Raw genomic sequence first — 7533 nt, 5'->3', positions numbered from 1 at the left:
ACCAAAGGGCCATTTTCATAACATGGATCGCAACAAAACCAAGGTTCCTATGTGACACCACAGGGCCTTATGGAACCAAGGAACCATTGTGACGCCATGGGGCCAAACTGAACAATGGGGCCATTGTGATACCACGCATCTTCAGGGAACCAAGGGGCCATTGTTACACCATGGGGCCCCATAGAACCATGGGTGCAGTGTTACACCATGGGGCCTATTGGGACCCAGGGGCCATTGTGACACCATTGTGCCGCATGAAACCAGTGGTCCATTGAGACACCATGGGGCCTAACAGTTCCAAGGGACTTTTGTGACGCCATTGGGCCGAACAGAACCACGGAGGCATTGTGAATCTATTGGGCCTCATGGAACCAAGAAGATATTCTGACACCATGGGGCCTCATGGAAACAAGGGCCCATTGTGATACCATGGGGCCTAACAGAACTTTGGGGCCATTGTCACACCATAGTACCTCAGAGAACCGAGGGGCTATTGTAACACCATGGTGCCTCAAAGAACCAGGGGGTCATTGTGACAACATGGGACCTAAGCGAACCAAGGGGCCATTGCGACACCATGGGGCCTTAAAGACACCACAGGCCATTGTGACACCATGGGGCATAACAGAACCAAGGGGCCAGTCCAGCACCATTGTGCTGCATGGAGCCAATTGTCCATTGTGAGACCATTGGGCTTAACACAACTACAGAGTCGTTGTGACACCTTGGGGCCTCATAGAACCAAGGGAGCATTGTGACACCCTGCATCCTCAGAGGACCAATGAGACATTATGACAACATGGGGCCTCATAGCAGCAAGGGTACATTGTGGCATCATGCGTCCTCAGAGAACCAAGGTGTATGAGACTGTAGGGGGCGATGGTGGGCAGGACGGTCGGGACAGACAAAGAGATCTCTTTAGGCAGGTCTTGAAAAGCGTGGTATATTGCAAAAGGGCGTGGGTAAAAAGGGCTCTGCCGGGAGCTGCCAGCTGCAACTTGGAGCAGGGCAGAAAGAGAGTGGGGGATAGTAAGAGAGAGAGCTAAGGGAGTGGTAAAAGAAGGAAGTTAAAGCTAAGAGCGTGGTAAGTGAGGGAAGTAAGAGAGCGAGGTTCTCGTTACAATAAAATAAATCTTCCTCTGTGTTGAATATTCTAATTTCCACTAACCAATCTAATACAAGATACAAATCCTCTAGCATTTACATACAGCCTGTAAGAATCATTACACTACCATAATGTGTTACAATTTAAACTTTAAAACTACTTTTTGGACCCCTTCTGCCAAGCTAGCAGGGTCTTCTCTGACCTTTGGACCTGCTGTCCAGCAAAAGGCACTGTTCAATCAATTACTTTCAGCCAGCCATCCTATTGTCTTCTAGTTATTTAGTAACTAAGTTTGGGATCTCAAAGACGGCTTTCATTTCAATCTCGCTTTTGGTTTCCATATTCTCAAAATCTTTTGCCAGGCAATCATATTTATAAGGTTTTCCTGATTCATCCTTCCCAACACCAAGGGAGCATTGTGACAGCATGGGGCCCATCAGAACCCAGGAGCCATTTTGACACCATTGTGCCGCATGAAACCAATGGTCCATTGAGACACTGTGAGGCCTCTTAGAACCAAGAAGGCATTGTGACGCCATGGGGCCTAACAGAACTAAGGAAGCATTTTGAGAGCATGTGTACTCAGAGAATCAAGGAGCCATTGTGACACCATGCGGCTTCATACAAGCAAGGGTGCATCGAAACACCATGGGGCCAAACAGAATGAAGGGGCCACTAGGATTCCATCAGGCCTCATGGAACCAAGGCTGCATTGTGACCCCATGGGGCCTAGCAGAAGCAAGGGGCCATTGAGACACCATGGGTCCTTACAGAAAAATTGGTCATTTTGGCACCATAGGGCCTCATGGAATGAAGGGGACGTTGTGATACCATGGGGCCTAAAGGAACAAAGCGAACATTTTGACACCATGAGGTCAAACAGAACCAGGTGGCTGTTGTGACATCATGGGGCCAAACTGAACCAAAGGGCCCTTGTGACACCATGGAGTCTAATGAAACCAAGGGACATTGTGACACCATGAGGCCTCAAAGAACCATTGTGACACCATTGTGTCACATGGAACAAAGGGGCATTGTGACCCCATGGGTATCTCACAGAACCAAGAGGCCATTGTGACATCATAGATCCTACTTCAACCAAAGGGCCATTGTGATACCATGCGGTTTACTAGAACCAAAGGACCATAGTGACACCATGTGACCTCATAGAACAAGGCGTCCATTGTGACACCACGAGACTTCCTGGAACTAAGTGGCAATTGTAATACCATGGGGCCTCATACAACCAAGGATGTATTGTGACACCATGGGGTCTGACAGAACCAAGGGGCCATAGTGTCACTATGGTGTATCAAAGCACCAAGGAGCCATTCTAACACCATGGGGTGTCAGAGAACGGAGGTGTGATTTTCACACCCTGGAATTTAATGAAACCAAGGGCCGTTGTTACACTATGGGGTCTAACAGAAGCAAGAAGCCATTGTGACACCTTGGGGCCTAGCAGAATCAAGGGCCCCATTGTGACATCATGGAGCCTAAGGGAGCCAAAATTCCATTGTGACACCATGGGACCTCAAACACCAAGGGGCAATTGTAACACTATGGGGCCTAAGAGAACCAAGGAGCCATTATGACATGTTAGAGCCAAACAGAACCAAGGGGCCATTTTGGTATCATGGAGCCTCATGGAAGCAAAATGCCATTGCAATACCATGGGACCAAAAAGAACCAAGGGGTCATTGTGACACTATGAGGCATAACAGAACCAAGGGACTATTGTGACACCATTGTGCCGCATGGAACCAATGGTCCATTGTGACACCCTGAGGCTTCACAAAACCGAGTGACTATTATGATACCATTGTGTTGCATGGAACCAATGGTCCACTTTGACAAAACAGAGCCTCAAAGAACTAAGGGGCCATAGTCACACCATGGGGTCAGCTGGCACCAAGGGCCCATTGTGACACCATGATGCCTCATAGAACTAAGCAGGCATTGTGACACCATGGGGACTCAGAGAACCAAGGGGTGATTCAGACACAATTGAGCCTAACGAAACCAAGGGCCATTGGAACACCATGGGACCAAACAGAACCAAAGTGGTTTTTATGACATGTTGGGGCCTAATAGAACCAAGGGGCCATTTTGACATCATGAAGCCCCGTGGAATGAAAATGCCATTGTGACACCATGGGACCTTAAAGAACTATGGGGTTAGGAACGCCCGGCACTCTTGACGCATCCTTCGTGCTGGGTTATCTCTAAATGATTAAAGCAGCTAGTAGTTGCTAAAAAGGTTATTTATTGTAAAACCACATCGGTCTTCAAAGGCACAGTCATAGGCATCAAATTCCATGCTAAGTTTGGCATAAAATCCTGAACAAAAGCAGGAGCCTCCCCTGGAGGTCCCGGAGAAGGTGGTCTTGCTGCCGGAGCTCCTATCTTCTTCTCAGGTGTTGGAGATGCTGATAGGCACAGCAAAGTGATGGCAAAAAGGCAAAAAGGCAAAAAGCAAAGGCAATAGCAAAAGTAAAAAGCAATGGCAAAAAGCATTAACTCTCCCCAATACATAATCTTATATAGGATTTTTCTGACAAGCTTACAACATATAAATTCAAACCACTTTATCTCAACCTATGAAAATCCTAATTTCTTAGCACACTAGGATACGTATAAACTATGTATACGATCTATCTTGATCTATCTGAAAAATGTAAGCAATGTTCTCACTGATGTTCTTTTTTGTCTAAGTAGTGTCTGAGAAAGAGCTTCTGGAGCCTTTACTAAAAACATTAGTGCGTTTTTTAACCTTCACTAGAACCTGTTCTTCTTCTCTGGCATCTTGAACCTTTTACTTACTAAAAACTGCAGCTACAGCTCTCACTGAAACTTACTTACTGACTTACTAACTTACTTATTACTTATTTATCCTAAAACTCAAACCTACACCTAAACTTATACTCAAACTTGTACTTACTCTTCTACTTAAACTCCTACTCTAAATGTGGGTGGCTTAACGTATTTCAATCCTTTCAAGGGTTTTAACTCAATTCCTGCACTCTGGCTTCTGCCTGAAGGGTTCAGGCAGGTCCTTGATTCACTAACTCCAACATCTCCCCCTCCTCTTTGAGCGATAAAGATTAATTTGCTTAAACATTTGTTTTAGATTGGCTTATTGGAAAATCTGTATTACTAACAGCAAACAAAGAGAAAAAGCAAAAGCAAAACACAAAATCAAAAACCATTTTTCTCTTAAACTAATACATGACAAAATTCTACAATACTACTAATTTCAAAAAAACCCCAAATTCCACAATCTTCTGCAGATGAAACACAAGACGTCAGCAGGGATCTTTGGCATCTCAAGTCTGTGTCTCTGCTTCTTTGCCGATGGAGTGGTCAACACCCTCTGGCACCCGATAAGGTTTCACATTCTTTGCTGGAATCCACTTGGGTCCTGTAAATGTGGAGATACAAGCAAAATCCTTGCCCCGAGTTATTAAAGGAAATGGGCCTCCAATCTTCCCTGTTTCTAAATTTCTAATCAAAACTGGTGGATTCTCTTTCAATTTTGCCTGAGTGTTATCATAAAAATGCCTGAAAATTGGTGGATCAGGTTCTGTAGGAGAACTATTCAGAAAATTATAAACATACAAGGCCTTACACAATCTCACCTGTGGCGTGGCTTGTGCCAATCCTCCCTTCTGCTGATCTGAAATCCATTTCAAAGAGCGATACATTCTTTCAACAATTGCTTGGTCAGTGGGGGAGTGAGGAATACCAAAAGTATGACAAACACTCCAATTCATTAAAAAATCAGACAACCTTTTGGCTGTGTATGCAGGGACATTATTTGTTTTTATTTCCTGTGGCACACCCAGTGAAGCAAAAGTTTGCAAGAAATGCTGACACACATGGTTAGCTGTCTCCCCTATGCAAGGAAGGCATCAACTGCACCGGAGAAAGTGTCCACTGACACATGAATGTTTTTAAATTTACCAAAAGATGGGTATTTGGTGATGTCTGTCTGACAAAATTCAAGGTCTTGCAATCCTCATGGATTGACCGCTCCTGTTGAAACAGGAGGCTGGACCAATTGACAGTCAGGACAGGCACTTATAATTGCCTTTGCCTGATCTTTAGAAAGGCGAAAGGTCCACATAAGTGCCTGTGCATTTTGATGAAAGAAGGCATGACTCAGCTTTGCTTGTTCAAAAATGTTGAGCAGAGTGTTGGCAACAACCACTGTTAATTCATCGGCTCTTGCATTCCCCTCTGCCAGAAATCCTGGAAGTGAAGAGTGAGCCCTGATATGAGAAGCAAAATACGGATTAGTTCTGTTTTGCAAGATAGTATGAAGACATGTAAGATAGTGACATAAATTGTCATTACTAACATCCTTTAAAATTGATCCCTCTATCCTTCTAACTATGTTAGCTACATATACTGAATCTGTGATCAAATTAAAAGGTTCTGAGAAAAGCTGAAATGCTCTGATTACAGCTGCCAACTCTGTAACGTGATGTGAACCTTCTACTGTCTGTATACCAGACTCTCATTCCTTAGGTTTCTGGTTTTGCCATGTGACTACTGATTTGTGTGTTCTCCCCAAACCATCAGTAAACACTGTGACAGCCTCCAGAGGCACTTCACTTAAAATGGGATTTTCCCTAAACTCAATTTTTCTTGCAATAATTTATGACCTGGGAAATGAATGGAACAGATGCCTGAAAAATTTAACAATGCAATTTGCAAACCCTCTGATTTTTGCAAAGCCCATTCAAAACACTCTTTCCTCAAAGGCAAATAAATTATACCAAAATCCTGACCTGCTATGACCAACAACCTTTCCCTGGCTCTGATTACAATCTGAACTAACACTTCCACAGTAGTAAAAATCATCTTTGGGGATCTATAAGGTAGAAAGATTCATTCTATTATCAACAAGGGATCTCTTTTAGAAATGTCCCACTGAAATATGAGTCCATACAGTTGCATGTTTTCTCCCAGAACTGCAAGGAAAAAAGGCAGTGATGGTACACATCGATGAGCCTGTCTTGATTGAAGAGCTTCACTAACTCTCTCAAGGGCTTTCAGAGCTTCAGGTGTTAGAGAGCTTGGAGAAGTAATATCACCGTCCCCTCTAAGCAAATCAAAAACTGGAGCAAGTTCATCGTTGGTAATTCCCAAACTGGGTCTGATCCAGTTGATTTCCCCTAAAAGTTGCTATAGATCCTGCAAAGTGGTAACTTTAGTTCGGAGCTGTATCTTCTGAGGCTTGATAGATTGCTCTGTCATTCTCCAACCCAGGTATTTCCATGGTGAAATTTCTTGTATCTTTTCAGTAGACATTTCAAGTCCTACTTCCCAGACTGCTGTGACAACACTGTCACGAACTTCTCTCACTTCCTTCTGGGTTGAAACTGAAATAAGCAAATCATCCGTATAGTGCAGAATCATTGCTCGAGGATGCTTCTGTTGAGCAAGAGCCAGAGCTCAAGCCCCAAACCACTGATAGAGGGTAGGTCAGTTCTTCATTCCTTGTGACAAAAGAGTCCAGTGGTATCTCTTCAGAAGTTCCCGTCTGTTGATACTTGGAACTGAAAAGGCAAATCGTGGAGCATCTTCCCGATGAAGTGGATATTTGTTGAAAGACGACGCGGGAGACAAGTCTCATGCTATCATGGTCAACAAGTCTCAACTTTATTATAATGCTGTTGTCCTTTTATACAGTAAATAATTAAGCTCATGCATATTGCAAAACTATAGTTCAGGATTGGTACAAGTATTTATCAGCCCTTTGGCGCATATCGAAAACCTTGCAGTTACAATTGTTTCTTTTCGTATGCTTTTCCCACACCATGCTGTTATACTCCCTTGATATCGTTCCTCTTCTATCTCTGCAAGGGCATTCTGTCCTTGCTGCAACCCTTGTTCACACTTTAGCCAGTTTGCTATTATCCCTATGTCCTTTGTCTCTCAACCACTGCTCAGTGAGACTATCCACACTTCCCCCGTTTTCTTTATGTGCTAGCAGAGCAGTGGCTGTGCTGTCTGTGATCATTCTATTCAGAGTTTTTCTAAGGCATGTGCAAAAGCAAGGCACAATTAGCATAAGTGCAAAAAGAACTATCCCTATAATGATCAGATGTTGAAGGAGAGAAGCCAGCCAAGGTCCAAGACCTAAACTTCTTAACCAATCATTAAGGCCAAACCCTGTGTCCTCTTGCAAGTGCGATGTTAGAGTAGCCAATTTGGCCAACTGGGCATGTATCGACACAGAGTGATCCGACAAATTCATACAGCACATTCCTTCGAAATCTTGGCCCCCATGACCATGAGCTAACAAAAGAAAATCTATGGCGGCTCTATTTTGTAATGTTGCATGACGGATTGAGTTCACATCTGTCAGGAGGCCAGATAGAGCAATTGATGTTGCATTATTTTGTTTTGCCAACCAACAA

This window comes from Catharus ustulatus, unplaced genomic scaffold (assembly GCF_009819885.2).
Source record: "Catharus ustulatus isolate bCatUst1 unplaced genomic scaffold, bCatUst1.pri.v2 scaffold_103_arrow_ctg1, whole genome shotgun sequence".
Lineage (NCBI taxonomy): Eukaryota > Metazoa > Chordata > Aves > Passeriformes > Turdidae > Catharus > Catharus ustulatus.
The sequence above is the reverse complement of the archived record's forward strand: the minus strand, read 5'-3'. Positions refer to the sequence as shown.